The sequence below is a fragment of the Heterodontus francisci genome, chromosome 37 (assembly GCF_036365525.1).
Source record: "Heterodontus francisci isolate sHetFra1 chromosome 37, sHetFra1.hap1, whole genome shotgun sequence".
Lineage (NCBI taxonomy): Eukaryota > Metazoa > Chordata > Chondrichthyes > Heterodontiformes > Heterodontidae > Heterodontus > Heterodontus francisci.
In genome coordinates this window covers 11,249,549-11,273,637 of record NC_090407.1, presented here as the reverse complement: position 1 = coordinate 11,273,637, position 24,089 = coordinate 11,249,549, and the positions used below count along the sequence as shown (strand labels likewise).

General features: G+C 40.7%; 1 protein-coding gene across 41 annotated transcripts in view; it reads right to left on the bottom strand.

Moving 5' to 3' along the window:
- LOC137352058 (protein polyglycylase TTLL10-like) overlaps positions 1–24,089 on the bottom strand; it is a 367,140-nt gene that overhangs the window by 182,739 nt on the left and 160,312 nt on the right. For 7 of the 41 annotated variants that reach the window (XM_068017090.1, XM_068017093.1, XM_068017106.1 and 4 more), the window contains exon 2: positions 13,348–13,414. The exons of 33 other annotated variants lie outside the window; for them this stretch is intronic. The gene's annotated coding sequence lies outside the window, so the exon portion shown is untranslated. The remainder of the gene's footprint in view (positions 1–13,347; positions 13,415–24,089) is intronic. One more of the 41 variants, XM_068017096.1, reaches the window with a different exon arrangement.

Genomic DNA, 24,089 nt, shown 5'->3' with positions numbered 1-24,089 from the left:
GTGGTCCTAATACTGACCTCCAGTCCGAAAAACAACTGTTTACCACAACTCTCTGTTTCCTGTCACTCAGCCAACTTCATAACCATGCTGCCATTGTCCCTTTTATTAGTTGAGGAACTAACATAAGTGCATTTAAGAAGAAGCTAAATAAAGAAATGAGCAAGAAAGGAGTAGAGGGATATGTTGATGGGGTTAGATGAAGAAGGGTAGGAGGTTCATGTGGAGCATAAACACTGACATGCACCTGTTAGACTGAATGACCTGTTTCTGTGCTGTAAATACTATGTAATAATAGCAACTATAAAAAAACAGCGTTAAATGAAGTTAGTGGGGCCAGTTTTAATGCACTTTACATCATAGCAGTGCAGCTAATAATAGACTTGAGGTTCTCTCCAAGTACTTCCTGCTGACCTAGAAGAAAGCTGCCCATAAAGATCTAGTGATCTCTGTGGCATGGACTTCCTCTTTCCCAACAGCAGTTTAAATCTAAGTCAACAACAACAACTTATATTTATATAGCACCTGTAATGTAATACAACATCCCAAGATGCTTCACAGGAGCATTAGAAAGCAAAATTTGACACCAAGCCACAAAAGGAAATATTGGTCAAAGAGGTAGGTTTTAAGGAGGAAAGTGAGGTGGAGAGGCAGAGAGGTGTAAGGAGGATATTCCAGAATGTGGGGCCTAGACAACTGAAGACGCAGCCACCAATGGTGAGCAATTAAAATCAGGAATGCACAAAAGGCCAGCATTAGAGCAGGGCAGATATCTCAGAGTGTTGTGGCGCTGGAGGAGATTACGGAGATAGATGGCGGCAAGGCAATGAAGGGATTTGTAAACAAGGATGAGAATTTTAAAATCACGAAGTTCCTTGAACGGGAGCCAACGTAGGTCAGCGAACAAAGGGGTGATAGGGCAACGGGACTTGATGCGAGTTAAGACATGGGCAGCAGAGCTCTGGATGACCTCAAGTTTGCGTAAAGTAGAATGTGGGAGACCAGCCAGGAGTGCATTGGAATAGTCAAGTCTAGAGGTAACATAGGCATGTATGAGTTATCAGCATCAGATGAGATGAGACAGGAGCAAAATCATATGATGTTATGGAGGTGGAAATAGGCGGATTTAATGTCACGAATATGAGGTCGGAAGCTCATCCCATGGTCAAATGTGTCACCAACATTGTGAACAGACTGGCTTAATCCCAGTCAGTTGCCAGGGAGAGGGATGGAGTCGGTAGCTGGGAACAGAGTTTGGAGTGGGGAACGAAAACAATGGCTTTAGTCTTCCTAGTATTTAATTGGAGGAAATTTCTGCTCATCCAGTACAGGATGTTGGATAAGCAGTCTGATAAGTCAAGGGATCTCCAGGCAACTCACAGCAGTGATGTCAGCAAGCATGGTAAGGAACCAATCACATTGAAGTAATCTCACAAACATCAAAGCATTGAATGCCTACACTTTTAATTTAAATTTTCGGATAGCAAAATAACTGATTGTGATTATGGATTAAGACAGAAGCTAAAATATTAATTAATATGTGGAATTTTTATCATAATGGTGAAATTTGATACCCCACAAATGTAAAATTAGCCTTTCAGGGCCGGTGAGGGTGTTCAGGAGTAATTATTAAGTTAGCACGCTGTTAAAAACTCAGTTACACCTCATTCAGCAAGTTGCAACTTTTTCAAAGGTATTTACAGGGAGATAACAATGTAAAAGTGGACATTTTTATCAGTTCACTGGTTGCTTAGGGATTGCAGTCTGGTGGACCTCAACAGCCCACCCTCTGGAGGAACGTTGAATCACTGACAGCAACTTCTGGATTTCCGTGTTATCATGCGTACGTGTGGATTCCGAAGTTGCTGTAAGTTTCAGTAATGACGGAAAAAGCTGACAGTTTCGCTGTCAGTACTATCGCAAAATCTGGGTCATTGAATCTGCTGTTGAATTAAGCGATCCTGTTTCCGAAAATACAGGGCGCCTTTTTCTTCAAATTTGTACTTAGTGATTCAATATGAGCTTATGCAAACTTGCACCAAGTCCCGTTCACCCTTCATCCACGTGGCCATTGAATCACTGAATCGTTCCAGCACAGGAGGCAGCCATTTGGCCCATCATGTCTATGCCGGCTCTTCGAAGGACATACATTGGCTCCTGGCCCAAAATTCCTCGAATGTAAAATTTTTATCCCAGTGTTCAAATCCCTCCAGTCTCAACTCTCCCCATCTCTGTAACCTCCTCCAGCTCTACAACCCTCTGAGACCTCTGTGGTCCTCCAACTCAGACCTCTTATCCATTCCCCACTTCCTTCACTCCGCCGCTGGTGACCATGCCTTCAGCTGTCTAGAATTCAGCTGTCCAAAATTCCCTCCCTAAATCTTTATGCCTCTCCATCCTCCTTCAAGACACTCCTTAAAACCTACCTTTTCAACCAAGTGTCTGGTCACATGCCCTAACGTCTCCTTCATAGACTCAGTCTCAATATTGTGTCTCAATATACTCCTGTGAAGTTCCCCAGGGACCTATTACTATGTTAGAGTCGCTATACAAATGCAAATTGTTATTGATTACATCTCTGCTTTACACAGTGGAAAGCAGTAGCACAACAGAGATCAGCAACCAGCAGAAATGATTAAAAGTGGAAAATTGTGAAGAGATCATTCTCCCGAGACAAGTGCATTCGCATGGCTAGTATAATAATGTCTTAATGTCTGTTTGTTCATTTGCCAGCAATGGGTGCTAACAGCCAGGACGCTACCTGGTTAGCATAGGATCATAGGAAAACAGGAAATAGGAGCAGGTGTAGGCCATTCAGCCCATCGAGCCTACTCCGTCCTTCAAACAGATCATGGCTGATTGTCTACCTCGATGCCATTTTCACCACTATCCCCATATCCATGTAACAATGACCACATTCACGGATTAACAAGAATGAAATAACCACTCCAAGTTTTTACAGTGACAATCAACAATCGATTGCAGTAATTAATATAGGCCCATTATTCTAAAAGTTTATTTACAGAGGTGTGAAATTAATTTGTGGTTATATGTATTCAAGCTAATGTGGCTTTATGTATTAGAGTCTGCAGAAATAATTTATTTTTCACACAACTGATAGTGCGGACATTTTTAAAGTGTGAGAAGAAAATTGACTACAATGTTCAGGAGAAGGAAACCATGTATAACCTGCAACCAATACAGCAGCAATTAATCACAGTTTTATTTCATGGGCCATTCCAATATGATCAAATAGGAATGAGAGGCAAAAAGTCTTGTGCAAAAGGTAATGAGTACATTTGGCAGGCATTTTGCTTTGAAAAACAAACCTTATTTTCTGTATCGGAGCACCTCTCTCACATGTACAGGCTAGTTCAAAGCACAGATTATGTGAAATGTGCATTAAGAGCCTTGTTAACTCAGGTTGAAGTTATTTGCCCCATTGTAGATATGTTGCCTCTACAACCAGAGGGGAAGGACAGTGGCAGATTTAATAGGGTTGAAGGGTTTTGATGGAATGCGCATGGAATAATTATTCCCTCTAGTTTGGAAAATAGTGACAAGGAGCTATCCATTTATAATAGTCACTAAAAGAGCAAAGAGAGGTTAGGAGAATTATCTTAATTCAGAGGGAGTGGTGGGAGCAGGGACCTATGCTTCTTTTAAAGAAAATCTGGATAAATATTTGAAGGAAAGGGGGAGAGAGCATTGCAGTGGGATTAGTTTTGGATTGCTCCAGCAAAGAGCCAGCAGATACAATGGGCTGAATGGCCTCTGTATTGTAACTCTCTGATTCATTCTTGATTATGGCCCTGGCAAAGATTGAAGGTAAATTCTTTCCTTGTTTGGCATCATTTATCCAAATTGTTTAAAAGAAAAATCTTTAAAAGAAGTCTGAGTTATTTTAAAATCTGGCAAATTGTAAGATAATATGATGCTACCCTGCAATAGTCCTGAACTCTCCTGACAAATACTGTGCTGTAAAATTCAGGTGACCTCCTGAAGATTAAAAAAAGGCATAGGTAACAGGATGAGGCGGTGTCAAAAGTAAAAATGCCATCCTGTTGCCTTCACTATCACTGGATCAAAATCCTGGAACTCCCCCCGCAATGCACTGTAGGTGTACCCGCGCCAGATGGACTGCAGCGGTTCAAGAAGGCAGCTCACCACCACCTTCTCAAGGGCAATTAGGGATGGGCAATAAATGCTGGCCTTGCTAGCAATGCCCACATCCCATGAAAGAATACATTTTTAAAAAATAAATAAAAGTTAAAGTTAATTAAAAATCTGTAAGATTGGCAACAGTGTAAAGTAATGCATTGGTGTTATTCCATGGGTGTTCCTGCAAGTGATTCCTTCACTGAGTAAGCTCCTTATCTCAGCTGTACTGTTGAGGGAATTTCCAGTGAAAAATTCCAGTACAGAGGGAAAATTGAAGGGAATGTCACCCAGTTAGTTACCACACCCTTAGTATCATTTACAGAGCAGTGTAAGCAGGGGTCTGGGTGTAGATCAACTGCCCAGTCTCTGTCCATGGAACACAGTCTGAAATGAAGAGGAAAAATTAAAAAAAAACTTACTGTTTAAAAAAAAAGAAAAATCTCAAGGACAAAGCCTTCAAGGGTGACATGGAATTATGTCCCCCACCAAAGAAAATATAGTACTGATTCTTGTGTGAAACAGGTGTATAAACTTTAAATTGAGTGATTTCGATGATTTTTAAAAAAAAATATCAATTAAAAGTCCAGCATATAAAATCAGAAGCAACTATTAAAAGTGAAAGTCTTTTCTTCAACTTGTATTTTAAGATTTCTCAAAGGCTCAAGTTAATGCAGTGCCCAGTATGATACCAAACCATCCAGACCAGGAAGTCCCAGGTTCAGTCTTGATTTTGTGCTGAACTAGTTGATTTTCTTTTCCCCAAAATATACTTTATTTATAAAATTTGTAAAAATACATTACAAAACAATTCAAATTTGACATTACATAAAGTGCAATACAGATCAGTTTCTTTCAATACAGTACATGAGGTGCCTCACTACACTTGCCATTTCAAGTTATATTAACAATTAACATTCGCATTACATACCAAAAGCATTCTCTGGCGCATACAGCCCAAGAGGTTTTACGTGTGTTCCTGTCCCTCAGTATGTTATGGCAGGGGCCTTACACAGTGGCCTTTCCCCATTAAGCCTTTGCAGTGGTTGTCCCAAGCTTTGGTGCGCCCCTTAGCACTGTCCTGGACGTTGGAATGTGCCAGTTTGCAACACTCTGGTGTGGACAGCTCTCTGCACTGATGGGCCAGCAAGCTCCAGGCAGACCAAAGTGTGCCTTTCACTGAGTTTTTTCCAGCAGCAGTTTTTAATTTTTTTAAATTTAGAGATACAGCACTGAAACAGGCCCTTCGGCCCACCGAGTCTGTGCCGACCAACAACCACCCATTTATACTAATTCTACATTAATCCCATATTCCCTACCACATCCCCACCATTCTCCTACCACCTACCTACACTAGGGGCAATTTACAATGACCAATTTACCTATCAACCTGCAAGTCTTTGGCCGTGGGAGGAAACCGGAGCATCCGGCGGAAACCCACACGGTCACAGGGAGAACTTGCAAACTCCGCACAAGCAGTACCCAGAACTGAACCCGGGTCGCTGGAGCTGTGAGGCTGCAGTGCTAACCACTGCGCCGCAGATGTTTATCTCAGTATGTGCCCCTGGAAACAGCCTGTAGAACATGGAATCCTGTGTTATGGAGCTGCTCGAGACGAACCTCGACAAAAACCACTGCATCTCTTTCCAGACCTGCTTTGCAAAGGCACATTCCAGCAGGTGGTGAATAGGTCTCTTCCCCACCACAGCCACCTCAAGGGCAGCGTACAGGATCGGTGAGACTCCAGGCATGCAGGAAAGATCTGTCAGGGAGGGCCCTTCTCACCACCAGCCAAGCTACGTCTTGGTGCTTGTTTGTAAGTTCTGGCAATGAGACATTTTGCCAAATAAGTTTGACAGTCTGCTCGGGGAAACCATCCGACAGGACCCACCATCTCTGTTGCCTGCAGGGCTCTGAGGACGTTACGTGCGGACCACTGCCTGATGGACTTGTGGTTAAAGGTGTTTTTCTGTACAAAGCTTTCCACGATGGATAGGTGGCGATCTCAGCCAAGAACTATGGCAAGGAAAAGGGAGAAATTCAACCGAGGTTCTCATTCCACATTGCTACCTGTTGAAAAGCTCACGGTGAAGTTAGGGGAGCATCAGAGTTGGCTGAATAGTTACCAATGACGAAAGGTCATAGGTCAGGTGAAAGAGCAGCTAAAGGTCATTACCCATGGAGATGGCCTCTAAGATGGAAAGTGAAAAGATTGGAGTAGGCAGAGTCTCAGGAGGTCAGCGAAGGTTTAATCAGTTGACTTTATTTAAAACGACAAAGTAATTAATCCAATTATTATGTGTGATTGATACAGCCTCATAAATTGTATGCTTGTGCTGTTCAAGTATATTTACTAATTAAATATCAAATTTGAATGAGGCTGGATTGAAAATAATGCATGATTTATTGAACTGTACTTTGTTTCCTATGGCATTGGTGCAGGTAACATTAGAGACATCAATCCAATATTTTCCAAAGAAATTTTATTGTGTAAAACCAAGGCATCCAAACACTGTTACACCCTTTAAAGTTGGAGCCTCACCAAAGAATAATTTTCATTTTTTTTTAAATTATATATTTGTGGCAGCTTTTGTTCTCATACAGTGACAAATACCACAGAAGCCCCCGAAGCCCCAACTGCCCCCAATGCTCAACACTCCCCCTGCTCCCCTAACCTCACCAGGACCTGGCCGATTGTCCCTGGCAAGGCCCTAAAAACTTCGCTGTTTTCTGGGGCCATCCTCCACCTTCCTGGCGATGGCTGGGTGTAGTCCCAGCAGTGGCCACTGCTCCTGGTGGCACGGCTGGGATTAAGAGCTGCTGGCCCGCTGATTGGCTGGCAACTCCATTCGGCGGGACTTCCTGCCTCAAGGAGGTGGAAGTCCTCAAGACCAATTAAGGACCTGGGGAGCGAAAAATCCCGGCCTGGTGGAAGTGGGCTTGCCGCTGACGTTTTGGCCAGTGGGTGGGGCCTCTCGCCCAATGTAAAATTCTTCTTTCATTGACTCAGATTGACAACTTAACACAAATTTGTTACCAAACTCAGCACTTTTATGCCATGCACTGAGACCAGTCCAGGAACTAGGGTGTAGGGCCTTCATTTCTGGCAGAGATAACGGACTTTGGTCCAAATAGCCGAGCTTAACTTTCAACTGGGGTCGCAGGCAAAAGGGCATTAAGCTAACTCACCGTGCCCCTTAGTATCCATAGAACTAAATGTGAAGTCAACTTTAAACATACTTTTCTCTTTATTGTGCATTTTAAAGATTGTAGCCTAAAGGTTCGATCACGCAGAACCCATTTTGCAGGTGCTAAGCAGCTTCCTGAGCCTCCATTATGGCAAGTAGGAAGGAAACATCCATTATGAGCCAGTAGTATACTGTCCTCCATACTGATTTAGGCAAAGCTGCATTCAGGAAAATGTGGTTTACATGCAGCCTAATAGGCAAGCCCTAAAAGAACCACTGGGGTTGCTACCAATATAATTACCCAAATGCTGCTTCCAGTCCCATATTAAAACTAAGTGGGCTGCGGCCAGCCACTGCTCCACCCTCCTACCACAATCTTGACCCCTGGGCACCCCACTCCCACCCCCGATCACCGCCGTTACCTTCCCTCCCAATCCCAGCCACAATGCACCTCTCTCGGTTTCCCCCTTCTCCCAGTCACCCTTAACGACATATCTGAGGGCTGCTGTTGGCAAGACACCGATCCAATCTTCAAGGCCTCTTTGCCAGTGAGCTGCCTAAGGAAGCTTATTAGATGTCCACAGCTCGCTGGTCGACAACAATGAGGCCCAAGGCCCAATATCTTTTGTGCCTTGAGCATATTCATTCAGGTGGAGGGATCACTCACTGTGACCCCTACATGTCCGCTTTTGGGCATGCTCTCACTTCTAGCCCTTAAATTCTTGTCTTTTTCCAATTTTGTGTTTTTTTTTTCTCCCCTGCTCTCTCCTGTTGTGGTGTAATTCCATGGACAGTGGCAGCCATCTGGTACCTTTCCCAAATGGCCATTCATCCCACGTGAGCTGAGACACTTGGATTGACACTGACAGTGCGATAGTGTGAAACTGATGGATAGCAAGTTGTTTTTACATCTCTCTGATTTTTACTTCTACTGAAATCAATGCAAGAGAAAACAGGGAGTGTTGTAAAATGGGCTGTTGACTTGCTATCATCAGTTTTACACCATTGCACAAAGTGAAGATCTACCCCACAGTGTTTGTGGGCTAATATAAACAGAAAGTGCTGGAAATACTCTGCTTCTCTCTCCACAGATGCTGCCAGACCTGCTGAGTTAACGTTTCTGGTCTGTGACCTTTCATCAAAACTGGCAAAGTTCTGATGAAAGGTCACAGGCCTGAAATGTCTTTATTTCAGATTGCCAGCATTTTCAGTATTTTGCTTTTATTTTAATGATGGGCAAGTCAAAGTCAAGCTTGATCCTAAACTCTCCTGATGTCTTCACATTGTCTGATGAAGTTCAGTATTTGGTAACCAAGAAAGGCTGCAACCTTTCTCCCAATCCAACTGATGCTCCAGCTTACAACAACTATTCGGCACAGATTAGAATCAACCCTGGAACTTTCTGGTCTGTATGGTTTCATGCTATACAGTTGATAGAACCTTAAATATAATAATAAAAACTATTATTTAAATTTATCTTTGTTATGATTGGGAGGAAGAGCACTAGCGAGGAAACACTAGCCCGAATTATGGCCCGAATGACCTAGGGCACTTCAGCTGCCTTTGTCAATTCACTTTTCCTCATACCTTGCAAACCATTTTGTTCATGATTATATCAGTACTCATTGTTAAAATATTTTTATTTAAAATAGAAATAAACTGGATAAAGTATTTTAATGTTAACACTAGTTTTTAAACTGAAGAGGGGTACTTATAGTAAGACTCACGAAGTTTTCGTCTGTGTGCTTTTTGTAATGAATCGCACTGAACAATAAATACCTCAAAATACTTATTATGACACATTTGAATCTAAATTCTGCATCTTCAGTTTATCGAGCAAAATATATTTGTAAACACAGCATCAGGAAAGACAAATACACATTAAAATGTAATTAAGTATATTCTTTATTCGTACACAGTGTTATATTTAGTTTACATATTTCTCTGCTGCATTTATTACATACATTAAGAGTTACATTGAGTTACCAAAAGCAAGAAAGTACAAAAATAGCAAATGTACAAAAGCAGGCATTTAACATGTTCCAAAATTAATTTGTGGCCCATTCATTTCTAGCTAAGTAATTAATGAATTAACTATAAATTATATGCAAGATGGTGTATGGTTTCTTCAGATATTTTATAAATCATGGAATTTCCGCATATCTTAAGTTTATAGGAACTGGATTCAAACTTTCACCTTGAGTACCTCTGAAGCAGAGTGTCTTTATGCAACTATTCAGATATAGGCAGATTTGTAACAAGGATCAAGGCCATTACCACCTTTCATTAGAAGTACCAGTTCCAGTAATAATTTCAAGACTAGCTGATGCCCATCCTTGTAAATGTAATTTGTTTTCATTCGAAAACTATGTTTTTTGTTCCTTCTTACCCAATTTATTTTAAAGTGGTACCTAGAATTCAAATAGTTGCACCTTATCAAAATTCAGCTACATGGCCTCCATTTCCTCATCCTCTATAGTCTCCTGTTCCCTCATCCAAGGATATACAGATAGGCCTTTCCCAGGGCTCTTTTAGCTTAACTATTGGAAGCGGTGCAAAGGTGGTCGGGGCTGACATGCCCTCCAACTTCCCCATCCATTTCTTGTGAAGACCTGGCTGAAAGTTAGGGACTCAGCATAGGCACAATCCTGAGTCCTGCCTCTCAGCTGCAAAGCACAATAGGACATATAGGTGCCAGTCTGCCACTCAAGATTCTAATTCCCTATTCCATATATAGCTCCAAAAATCTTGGACTAGCCTTTTTTTTTTAGATCAAATGCCCATTTTAAATTATAACTAAGTTAACAAAATTGCAGAAACGTATGGCTTTAATACCCAAGATTGTCATTTAGTTTGTGGTATTGAAAGAAAATACGTCACTCACAACAGACCTGAAATCTTGATTCTTTAACACTGTTGAAACACCTAATTAGGGAGCCAGTTTAAATGCAAAAAAAAGGTGTTTTTCAAGATGTGGAGTGTGCACATTTTGTGGAAAGTGGCTGAACTACAACTGACGAAATCCCAATTTGCCAGCAAAGTGCTGCATATGTACCATTCAGTTCTATCACTGCTGTGATACTACAAAATATTCCCCTTTATTAAGCTCAGTAATGCCAGGTTTAACCTGGACTAGGACATAAATATTTCTACTTGACTATTAAGTGTGCAATGCTGCACATATTTATGATGAAATGACCTTTGAGAAAAAAAGCTTTTATTTGGCAGTTATTTGATGAACTCAGAATTGCTGGATTATTAAACAACAAATAACTCATTAGTCCTTTCCACTGCTACTTTAAAATCATGAAGATTGCCAGAAGTGCTGTCTGTCAGATGAAACGTTAAAAGATCCGAAGGCATTATTTGAAGCGCAGCCATGGAATTTTCCTGGTGTCCTGGCTACCATTTTATCCCTCAAATCAACACGTCTAAAAACAAATTATCTGGTTATCTATCTCATTGCCATATGTGGGACCTTGCCCTGCACAAATTAGCTGCCTTGTTTACCTACAAAATAACAGTGACTGCACTTCAAAGGTAATTCACTGGCTGGGAAGTGCATTGAGATACCCGGAGGACATCAAAGGAGCCATATAATTACAAGTTCATTTGTTCTGTTCAAGAGGTGAATGTCAGTCCTCTCTCCCCATTTCTCCAGTTATAGACGCACTATCTGAAGAAAAGGTCACGTGCAGCAAGATAATTTAGATGGCACATAGAAATTGTTTGATATAAACAGAAGAATTTGTAACTCTTGGTTTGCAGCAAGTGCTATTCTGCTGCTAAATTCAATCACTGCAGTTTCAGCCACAATCATTTTAGCTGAATCTTGCTAGCAGCCAAATGAAATGAGACATTTAAGGTCAGGGCTGTGACCCGGCTGGCATTTGGCCAGACTGCCGGTTTTTCCAGTGAGCTGTCCAATTACAAAGATATATGGGCTCAGATTTTGCAGTAGTAATGACAGTGAAACGGTCAACGTTTGCCATCATTACTTCACCTAAAACTGACAGTAACTCCTGCAGTCTGCACGTGTGCAGTTAAACGTGGAAATCCAGATGTTGCTGTCAGTGATTCCAAGCTTCTCCATAGAGTGTGCTGTTAGAAGTCCCCATAGATGACAGTTAGAAATCACTGAACTGATGAGGACTTTCCCTGTTATGTTGTAATATCACTGTTAAAAATGCCCGAAAAAGTTATGCCCTTGTTAATCATGTGTAACTCGGATTTTAATGGTGTACGGAGTCATAACTGCTGCTGAAGAACCTCTCTGGTCCTGGACAACTAATTTTATAATTGTGTAATTCAAATGTGCCCATTATCATAAAATATGAGAGTTTTAATATAATTTTAAAACATTTTAAATGATATATCAGCTTCTAAAATGTGTATGCTCCAATTGTTACTTTGTTCTCTGTAAAATTTATAAGTGGAGGATAACCAGTGCATTTTATATCCTGGTTTGCTACCTCTGAGAATTCTTCAATGTGTTTGCCTGCTAACCCTGCTTGATGACATCATTGCTGCTGGATGCCTGGAGATCCCCTTGGCTTGGCACTGGATTCAAATTAACATCAGGAAAAGTGAAATCCATGCCACAGAGATCGCTAGGTCTTTGCGGGCTGCATTCTTCGCAGTCAGCAGTGAACACCGTAACTTCACCGCCGATCACAAAATCCAGGCCATAACCCAGGCAACACCTAAAAAATTGCTTTTAATGCATGTAGTCTCATTTTCAGGACCACAATTTTTTTTAAATTCATTCAAGGGATGTGGGCGTCACTGGCTAGGACAGTATTTATTGCCCATCTCTAATTGCCCTCGAGAAGGTGGTGGTGAGCTGTCTTCTTGAACCACTGCAGTCCATGTGGAGTAGGTTCACCCACAGTGCTGTTAGGAAGGGAGTTCCAGCATTTTGACCCAGCAACAGTGAAGGAACAGCGATACAGTTCCAAGTCAGGATCGTGTGTGACTTGGAGGGGAACTTGCAGGTGGTGGTGTTCCCATGCAACTGCTGCCCTTGTCCTTCTAGCTGGTAGAGGTCACAGGTTTGTAAGGTGCTGTATAAGGAGCAATGGTGCGTTGCTGCAGTGCATCTTGTAGATGGTACACACTGCTGCCACTGTGCATTGGTGGTAGAGGGAGTGAATGTTTGTGGATGGGGTACCAATCAAGTGGGCTGCTTTGTCCTGGAGCTTCTTGAGTGTTATTGGAGCTGCACTCAACCAGGCAAGTGGAGAGTATTCCAGCACACTCCTAACTTGTGCTTTATAGATGGTGGACAGGCTTTGAGGAGTCAGGAGGTGAGTTACTCGCTACAGGATTCCTAGTCTTTGACCTGCTCTTGTAGCCATATTATTTATATGGATGACTTTCCTCCACTCCAGGGTTGTGGGTCCTTACATGACTGAATAGTCCAATCCTGATATTCCAGATTCTGAAGTTCATTTTGAGGGGGTGGAAGATGCCTGTACGTGGGTTCTTTTAACATGGGGTGGCCGTTGCACACCGACTACCACACGGTCCGAACCAAGCAAGGTCTTTGTCCAATGGTAGGGCTGGCCAAGGCGATTGGGGACCAGGCTCCGCTACACGGACGGGGACATACACACACATGGCCAGCATGTCCAGCTGGCAAGCTTGGATGCAGGCCATGTGGACCTGCACCAGAAGTTCTTGAAGGGGTAGCTGGAAGCCTGCTCCAAGGGCTCCTGTGACAAGGGCTCCCCGGGACCCCTCATGGAACTGGCAGGAAAAGGCTGAAGCAGAAAAACAAGTATAACCAGTGGCCAGTCACAGGCTGGAGACTTTTCAGGGAGGAAGCCTGTTTCACAGGGCCGAAGCCTACGAGAACAGGTAGATATATTTAGAGGGCGCGAGAGATTGTTGCGGGGGAGGGTTCAGATCATGGGGAAGGGGAGCAGGGGGCACTTACTGGAAAGCTTATGATACCTGGAGGAAGCACCCCTGCAGATCCACAGAGTGCTCTAAAGGCACTTACCTCATGGATTCAGCCCCACCCACCTTCTTAAACTGCAGAGTTTCCCGAGGCCTGGGAACCCAGCCACCTGTGGTTAAAAATAGAATGACTGTTAAAATGAAGACACATAGCCTCATTAAAATACTTAAATAACCAACCGCTTCCTGTGAGCGGGTTGGCCACCTGACCCTTGTCCCGCCTCTGTCAACACCGGAAGTTGGCGGGTTTGGTTCCTGTTCCAGATTTTTTGCGTTTTAACCTCTAATGCAACGCCAACCCACCCATTTTTGGGAGTTAAGATAAAGACCTTTTAATCCACTCTTCCCATCCCTCCGAAGCCCCACACCTTGCCCGGATTTGGATGTGGCAAAAGATGGAAACCCTTTTTAAGACTTGGTATAGTCAAACAGAATGCACAGCTCATTTCTGAACATATGCACCAAAATCAAATGGTAAAATAATGCCTTTGAATAATGCAATAACCTGAAGCACTATTATCACACTATAATTGCTAACAGAAAAATGAAAATTCACAAACACATGGTCAGAGAGAAACCAGCTACTACTAAAATCTACATTGATTTGTAACTTAGGGAAATTTAAAGAAATGGTTGTAGTACATGCTCAGCACAAAGACAGAAAATATTTTTCAAGTTTACATGCAATTCTCAGACTTCAGTGGTAATGTACACTTTGATCTTTTCCCATAGGATGTGCTCATCATTAAAAACTGAATTATGTATTATTGAATAATAAATTTATCCATATTTTCCATTTAATAGTCCATCAGATTAAACTCAAAGGTGAACAGGACTTATGCATTGCATCATCTAAATATGTAGAAGAAAATTTCAACAGTGCGAGACGAGAAACTATCCCGTTGATATGTATCTTTGTCTGGTGCAGGTGGGTAAAATGTTAATCAATAGCCTGAGTTATTTTACAAGGCAGTTTGGCATAAGTTATGAAAAGCAGTAGTACAAGTTCTTCTCCATGCATGCCCTTTTTCTGCTGAATAATGCTGTTAGACATTAACAGGCCAGACACATTAAAGTTGCACTTTGAACTGATGCACTTGAATGGGCTTCAGAGACACGCCCAAACAGCAGTACACAGCCCAAGCTCAACCCCTGGACAGGCCTCGCCTACAGAAATGGCACTGATAGCTAGGTTTGGCTGGAACTCCTCCCACAAGGTGAAGAACTTGTGACATGAGATCAACGGCATTACCAGACAGTATTAGACTTAAATAGTTATATCTAACCTTGCCTGGTAAGACATCAATCAACATGCAGTCAGCTGGGCAATCAGTAACCTTTGACCGCTGATTTATACAGGAATTGTGATCACAATAGATGTTACATTCTCAGAGGCTATTTTTGAGGAAATGAAGGCAAAAAAAAGAAATCCACACTATACATCCTAAACATTTTCTTCGCAACACCCTCTCTTTTGGACGAAGTTTGTTAAAAGATGCAATAACTCTGTACTACACATAATAATTTAGAAGGAGATTACCATCAGTGTACTATGAGCATCTTTTATTCAACTAGCCAAGGAACTGGCAGAAACTCCATTTGAACCAATACTGAATTGTTCATCTGCAGTTAATAAAAGATACATACTAATTAAGTGCACTGTACCAGCACAGTTCTAGGTTTTTGCCTTAATGCATGGATACAATGAGTAGGCAAAATAAAAGAAGTTCATTTTAAACTAATTCCTATTGTGTGTGCAAACAATATTATCCAGGTTTACTTCACAGCTTCATTGGACAAGCTTATTGCAAACCACACTTTAAAATTAAAGTATCAGTAAATGTTGTAAAAGATTGGGGGGAAAAGACTTGCACTTATACAGCACCATTCATTACCTCAGGTTATCCCCAAAGCACTTTACAGCCAATTATATACTTTTTGAAGTGTGCTCATTGCTGTAATGTAGGAGCTTTCTCATCATTCATTCAGGGAACCTTTTTTGGTGGGGGTAAGATTTCCTTTTAATTTATTTTTAAGAGTAGTTTTTCTCCTTTCCCGTAATTAGGTCTCCCCATCGCACATGACATCTGTAGTCGCTGGTTAAGTGGGCAACTAGCAGACAGACCTTTGTAAGTAAATGCCACCTAGAAACTGACTTTAGTACAGGATATTCCATGGTCTACCAACTTTGTTAGTATACTCCTATTGGCATTATAATTTTTCTACATATTAAGTATTGTAATAGAAATATCTATATACTGAAGTTGGACAAAGCAATTATATCTATTGTATAATATTTGTTCATCTTCAATGGATGGTAATAATTACTACAAAAACATCTAAAATTCTAATCAGGAGACCAATTTTGTTTTGCTGTACTTTAAATACAATTACATTTAATTCATTTTTAAGAAAGGCTTTTCATCCACAAATTCATTATTGGCTATTACGTTAGTGTAGTGTATTAATGAATTAATAATACTGAAGTGGTAAGAAAGTGTACCAGCAACTACAGAAAGTGAATTGTTGGAGATGATTCCATACCCAAAGAGTTACATCCCTCTGCATGTTGCGCACTGGTAAAAATCAAAGACATTTTAACAGCTCACCCCCAATGGATCACAGATTTCATTTTATTGGGAAACCTACGTGATCGGCTAAGGCCAGTTTCTTTTTTTTTTCCATTTTTGGGTTCAATATCAGCATTACACTGCATGCCAGACTAGCAGCAGAGACTGGCAAGAGTTCTGCGTGTTTTGTTTGCATGCTCAGTTAATATTAAACAACGGATTAGGCACTTCTCACGCAATACCTGCACCCAGTAACCAAACACAGATAAGCACAGGCATTCTGGGAAATGATGAAGCCGTCCAGCCTGTGACACTTGATATAGCCTCGATTAACATATACTGTGATGTTAGCCACAATAAATCCCACCTGGAATAAAATACCATGAAAGGCAGATAACTGGATAATGGAGCGCTAATAATGGAGCTTTACAGTAATGCCACAAATGGGGATTCCATGTGCTTCTTGAATCTCTCGTGTCTTTTGTCACTAGTTTGCTTAGTACTCTATCAACATAGGTATTCTGCTCCAAATGAGGGTGGGGTACAATCTCATCATGGTAAAACCAACAAATAAATCCACTAGGTTTAGCACAAGAAAGAATTTTCCTCTGAACTGTTAATACAAAGGGACTTACTTGTTTATACTCCAGTTTCCAGCCTGACAAAATGTGTACATCTGAAACATTAACTGACTATTTCTCTTATCCAGCATTTACTGTTTTACTTCAGATTTTAAGCATCTGCATTTTTTTCTTTCTAACTCTCCGAGTATCTACTACACTCAGAGGACACTATCCACCTAAACACACTCCTGAAATGGACAACAACGCTTGGTAAGGGTACAATCATTTAATTTGATAGTGAATGACACATATCAATGGATTAAATTCAACTGATTAACTGATGTATTGTCACATTAAAGATTAGCCTATTAGGTTACAGCAACAGAATTATTTTTAAGTGGCCAGCATGAAAGTGTTTACGATAAAATCCTAATCCAGCCAAACGATTATGTGGTTTACTATTATATAAAACAATACGAATTTGAGAGAGAATAATTTTTTGATTAGTTCACAGGTCTTTTTCAGTTTTATGCACCCTAAACAATCATATATGAAATTTAATAAATAAGATATCCACTGCTCCACCTGAAGTTTCTTTACTTTACTCTCCTCCTTTCCTGAAATACTGGATCTGTTTCCACGAGTACTAGTAGCCCTCCTCTACTTAACACAAGAGGTTATTCTCTAAATGTTGGTAGGTTCTTAGCCAGTGTGTGTGAAAGCCACTTGTTTTCCCCAACTGCTGCATATTTGGACTTTCAATTAAGTCACGTCATCTAACTTTTCATCTATAATATTACCACCTCAAGTTTTGGTCGGGGGAGGTAGGAAGCTTGCTTTTTGGGTGGGAGCAGAGAAATGGAGGCCGGAAAGAACTTCTTGATCTTTAGGCAGTTTAAGCAGAGGCACAGCAGCAAGTCTTAGAGAATGAACAGTGTGTGCCATAAAGGAAGGGCTGGGAATTTAAATACAGAGGGCTGAATTTTGCCACAGATGCGGAGGGGGAGGGTGAAAATGGGGAAATTCAGATAATTGCGCATCAGGACTGCTCCCCGACGATGTCCAGCCTCCGGGGCAAATCTCCCAGGGTGGGGTGCCATGGGAATCGGCAACCCACTCGATGGAGGCGGAAGCCAATTAGGGACCCATTTCAGAAGCTGCTGCCATTTTCCCTGCAGCAGACCAGGACCCCACTGAGCAGCAACTTGAGAGCGGTCTCCCAGCAGCAGGCCGGAGGGCTATCGGTGCCTCCTTTCGCAGGCCCAATGAATGAGCCACAAGTATGAAAAGGCGACAGCTGCAGCCAAAACCAATCCTGTGGAGGGATTTCCCTCCATGCTAATGGCCCTAACAACTATGGACCTTCTTCAATTTTAAATTTTCAGCAGGCTTCCAAGAGCGCATCCATTTCGAGGCGCCCTTGTGCTCGCCTTTCTGCCTTAGCAGTGCCCACCTCTCCAGGTGGGTCTGCCAGCCAGCCAGTGCTGTCGACCCTCTGATTAAATCTCCCACCTGGAGAACCTGCCCGCCATCTTAATTGGACAGCGAATGCAGAGGCAGCCAAATTAGGAGTCTACTTCACGTAAAGTTGCCTGGGCAGTGTCTTGACTCCAAGTGCAGGTTCGAGACCTGCATATGGTTTCGACATGGGGTCCCCGACACCTGCAGAAAAATCCAGCCCCAAGAGAGCACAGTTTGGTACTGCTGAATAGTTGTCTTCAGATTTAACATTTAAATGCTGCTTTTAGAAGCAGTCTTGCAGTCTGAGGGACTGAATGTGACCTCTTAAATAATTTGATATTTCTCCATTGCTTGACCTCGCTCTGTGTAAAATTTAAACAGAAATCACTGTATTTGAAATCACAGAATCACAGCACAGAAGGAGGCTGTTTGGCCCATCATGTCTGTGCCAGCTCTTTGAAACAGCAATCCAATTGGTATCACTCCCCTGCTCTTGCCCTGTGGCCCTGAAATTTTCTTTCCTTCAAGAATTCAACATAATAGAATGGAAGTAACATCTTATTCGTAGTTTTAAATCACAATTTTGAGATGGTTGAAAGTTACCATGCCAATTAGAATAGAGGCCACCACTTCAAAGAAAAATTAAAGATTTTCACATGATGGGGGAAAAACAACTCTGGACCAATGCTCACTTCCACTTCCTGTACTCAATGGTCAGAAAGCTATTCACTTTGTCTTTGCACTTTTGAATTCTCTGCCAAAATTAATTTGCCTTTCTCTTTCTCTACCTGTCGCCATAAAGAAAATTACCCTGAATCATGCCTTGGTTTCTCTTCCCCTCCCAAGATTTCTTACTTCCTGCTTTGTATTTATTTCTCCCTCTGTGTAAAGTGCTTGGGGATGCTAGTTTGTGAGTAGCACTATATGAATGCAGGTTACTCTTTCACTTTTATGCAGATTATTGATGTCATCCACAGAGAACAGCATAAGGTGGCAAAGGCAGGAGTCTAGTGCTAACGTTAGTGTTTTTCATGATCCCTACACATATAAAGGATTAAGATAAGAAAATGTCAACTATGCGATTTAAGCTCCTACGGTCATGGTGTTTCTGATGAATTAAAGGATCAAGCTTCTCCAATTTGGCCTTTAGCTTTCAAAAATAACAAGGAAAGTCATAGGACACTTTACATCAGTGTAAAACATGATTGCATCTTGCAAAGTTACTTTCAGGTTTTGTACTGTACAAAGTTCACAGCTAAATGGAATTTTAGAACGGTCCAATGATGAATTGGGTCTCCAATCTTCTCATGGCAGATTTATTGTAGAAGAAAGTAATAACACTAATTTTTTCATTACCTGGTATTAAGCTGCACTTTATGGGCAATCATTTCAAATATTAATCACCTTCACCCATCTAAAGCCTCCTTTGTTCATCTTGAGGCAACAATCCCTTGAACTGATTCAGTTAAGGATTCAGCTAAGAATTAACTAACAATGGCTGCATCAACCAACAATCAATCATACTGTAGGATTGAGCACATATTATCACTTTTCATATTCTTTTCTGGTGTAACAAATCAGTGTCTTATTTGGTCATTCAATGCAGGAAACAGTGATCAAGAATTTTACAAAGTAATATCTTTTCAATAGTTTTTATGAAAAAATGTATGTTTTCAATTGTGCTTCAGAGTTTTGGATGACCGCAAGTTTACGAAGAGTAGAATGTGGGAGACCAGCCTAAAGTGCATTGGAATAGTCAAGTCTAGTGCTAACGAAGGCATGAATGAGGGTTTCAGCAACAGATGAGCTGAGACAGGGGCGAAGTGGGGTGATGTTATGGAGGTGGAAATAGGCAGTCTTGGTGATGGCATGAACATGAGGTCAGAAGCTGAGATGTGAGAGGAGGGTAACTGCGTTATCTCTGAGCCAGAAAACAGTACATTAAACAAGAGTGAGAAAAGGTAGATGAGACTTTAAAAAGGACAAAATATAAATAACATTTTAGAAAAAGGTTCTATCTTTTTTTTTAAAAAATAGGGATCTAGCAAACATTTTGCTTTTCACATGAAATCTACTTACCACTACTTACCCTCCTACAACTGAGGGAAAATGGTCTGGGCTGGTAGACCAATTCACAACTACCATCAATTCCTCTCCGTGATCAACTAATGAGAGGTACGATTGTAATGGGAGGAACCTTCTAGGCAGTCCTCCTTGCCATGGGACTGCCCTCCCGACGTCCCAGCATTCAGCATTCTACCATTGAGAGTGAGCCTACCGACAGCCTGTACAGAACTGGGAACATGCATTCCCAGATAGGTTTGAGTTGACAGAAAGAAGTACTAGAACACTATTACATTTTCCAGATTCCAACCCCCTTGGTACCACTTCAAGATATTGAAATATAATAAAAAGTGACAGGGAACATATTTTTTAAAGCTACATTTGCAAAACATCCATGCAGAGAAGCAAGTGCAACACCTTGTGTTAATTTACAAATGTTGTTCAAAAACATTTTAAATTCTAACACATTTGTCTCTGGGAACCTCTTGTCTACACCCCGCTTAATTACTGTACACAATGTGACTTCTGGCACAAACTATTCAGTGTTGCAGCAGGTCAGTAAGTTAAGCTTGCGTTCAAGGAATCTGTCACTAACAGTGCGTATAATGTATCCAGTGGCCGCTGACTGTGGCGCACTCTTTAAACATCGTTACCAGACAGTGTTAGAACCTAGCAGTGCAATCCAGCACTGTCTAGTAAGATGCCCACAGAGGACCAGAATCTGACCCGAACTAGAAGAAAGCATTTCAGTGCCTGTAATTGAAAGGAAACATTGCAATTTTCAATCCAGTGCTAACTACATACCCAAACTATGATAACCAAATTCGAAATACTGGAAGACAACAGAATAGGACTATGTTAGAGAACTTATAAACTACATGCATTACGTTCCTTTGTTTTCGTTGCATTTTTAAAAGTGCTTTCATTAAAATTATCTTTTTGTACGACACTGTTCATTGCAAATTATAGGAGGTAGATGTGATTACACCAATTTTGAAACATCTTCATAATTTAAACACAGATAATTCCTATTGTAAAATTACTATTGAATTTATTAAAACTAAGCTTTCCCAATGGGTCAATGTGGTCCTGAGCTATACATACTAGGAGGGCCTTAGGTTTCATCCTTGTGTTGTGATCTTGACCAAGATGGCAGTACAGGTATTACAACTGTCCTCAATATCTTTGGGCCATGAAGCACAAAATTAGCATAGCTTTGAACTCGATGCTACAATATAGAGGACGTTGGATAGCTGTGAAGTACCAAACAGCCAAGCATCCTATCCATAACCACAGATATGAAAATGGTCGCTTGAGCGAGCTACAAAAGGTACCAAAGGGTGTCAGGCACCCACAAAACCGGGTTTTTGGGAGGTAGAGGGAAAAAAAAGACAAAAATAAAGTAAATGTACTGCCTTTAATTGTTCAAAAAGATTGCAAACTGCAAACCTCTTTCTGATGGTTGATTTATTTAAGCTTTTGGCAGATGGTGGCTTCTTGACCAGAATAGAAATAACTGTTATAGTTAGAGTTCAGATTATGGTCTTTAGAACTTCAAAAGTTTTGTCAAATGGCTGACTAGATTTGTACCAACAAACAGGATGTTGGAGCTTTAATCGCTTCACCAGCCCATCTAATAATGCCAGATCTTTAGTAATATGCCACCAGGGTAAACTAGTGAGCATGTGTTGCAGATTACTTATGGCCCTTAGCAGATTCGATTAACTTACTTTTGAAAAACTTTGAAAGTTTTAATGTGTTACAACTTTTCCATTCCCTTGGAGCACAATACAAAAAGGTAAAATATATTTTATAAAAAAAAGAAACTGCATTACAAGCCAGCATAATGGCACCCCTCTGTACCAATACTTAGAATTGTTACAATTACTGTTCAGAGTCTACATTTTCAGTTTAACTAACAGACCAACAAGTAAGCAGTGGATTCTTTGCCCCAGTACTCAAAATATATAATTGTTCTTAAGCTTTTGCAGCCAACTGCATCTTTCCAAGGTTATAACACAAAATTTCTAATCTAGGCAAGTCGATTCTAATAATCATACCCTAAGATTTTACCTGCACTCCTATAAAGTGGTTAAAAACAGAGAAGCCATTGTAACATATTTGGGCATTGTATCTCTCTACAGTCGACTCTTTTTAATTCCAATTATCTGCAAACTCAATTTTTTTCAAACAAGCACCAAATTCCTATCTTTCTATATTATTTGCACTCCTTAATACAAACAACTGAATAATTCGAATTTCAGAGCAAAAATAGAACTTTTGTATTGTCTGAAGCATGTGTATATGTATGTGTAATAGAGATCTGTCTCTCTCAAGAAAGGGGGGTTGGGGGGAGAAAAGACAGAGAGAGAGAGAGAAAGCACAAATGATCGAGCAAGCACAAGGGAGCCCAAGCAAAATAAGTCATATATAGCAACCACATATTACGTGGAATACAAAAGATGTGATCTCAGTCCAGTGATTTTGCCTTGTGTTCTAATTTAATGATTTTACATCCGTTGAAATCATGACCCATGGCACCATTTTTAGTGGCACTCATTCTCTCATGTTCACAACTGCAACTCCTAATCTCGCTCAGTCTTATCTTTCTCCATAGGTTTCTAAAAACTCATCTTGCTGACACCTAACCACTACTTTTATATTTATCTCATTGTTACCTAATTATTTCTGCCTTGGCCCTTCACCTCAGTTTTTCTAGGATATAAACCAGCTTTCTTTCCTAGCTCCTTCGATTATATCTTTTCAAATACATCTTAAAGATTATACTTTCTCAGCATTCCTAACATCAATTTATTTCTTTTGCTGCTAAAAATCTAAAGCTAACAGTCTGAACCTAAACCATAATCACCATAAAAATCATTGGATATTCCACGTTAATGACAAATCAGAAATGGACTTTATAAATTTGAAATGCTGGAGAATGATAGATGAAGATTATGTTGGAGAATGTACAAACTACATGCAACTGGAAAAATGTGAGCCATTTCCCCTTTCTAGTGTAATGTAACAAAATAAAACCATCATCCATTAGTTTATCAATTGGTTTGCTTCGGTTGGCACAGAAAAGCTAGTTTTCTGGTACTGTAGTACCATGCTCGAAACCAGTACCAAAAGGCACAATTAAGTGTTCTCTATTTTGGGGATGAACTTACTAACGTTTACCCTACCCTATGTATCCAACTACTTCCCAGCATTTTCTCCTCCTATTGGCTTGGAATTCCTTCTTGTCAATGAATCCATTGTTTACAGCGCCACTAGCTGCAACTCTGGCAAATGGGATCCCAAGAAAGTACTGCTAAAAATGAATGTATATTACAGAGGGGATGGAAAGATATGAAACAAAAATACAGCCTGGCCCTCACAAAAAAATGGTCACACGAAGAATGAAGAATAAATGATCATAGCTCCCATCATACATAACCAGCTTCTAGGTTGCTCCGTAAATATCCTGTACTGCTCAAGCCTGTAAACCAGAGATTTTCATTCTTCTCTTTGCATTGAATTCTTCTCCGATGAAATCAGAAAGCCATCATCATCATTACCAGGCAGTATTAGAATACCAGTTACATCCAATGCTGCCCAGTAAGATGACAATACCTCCCCAAAAGTCTTTCAATGTCGTTTTCCCAATGGTCATTGACAGAGCTAATTGGTAGTAACTCGTCAGTAAGTAAGAATGCACCCTATCATCTCCCATTTCTACCAAAGTCCACTGTCAAATTACATTCTATCCCAGGCTGTCAAAAATGCATAAAACTACCTTGTTTCAATTATGTAGCACATCCAAAAAGTTCTACTAATATCCAGTAAATTCGGATTTAATATAATTTGTGAAAATAGACCTGCTCCTCATTTGTATTTTGATGCTTCCTTTCTCAACTTGTTTCTATATTCAGTGTATATGGAATATTGTTTTTCATTTTGCATGCAGCTGCTATTTCACAAAAGTTTACATTTTGATTGAAAAGCCTTCATTGCTGTGTCAGTTCCAGGAATGGTAGGTGTAATTTTACTAGTCATTCAACCACCCATTAAGTAAGCAGATGGAGCTGTCCTTATCCACTGCACCCAGTAAAATTAAACAAGTGAATGAGTCGTCAGGGAAT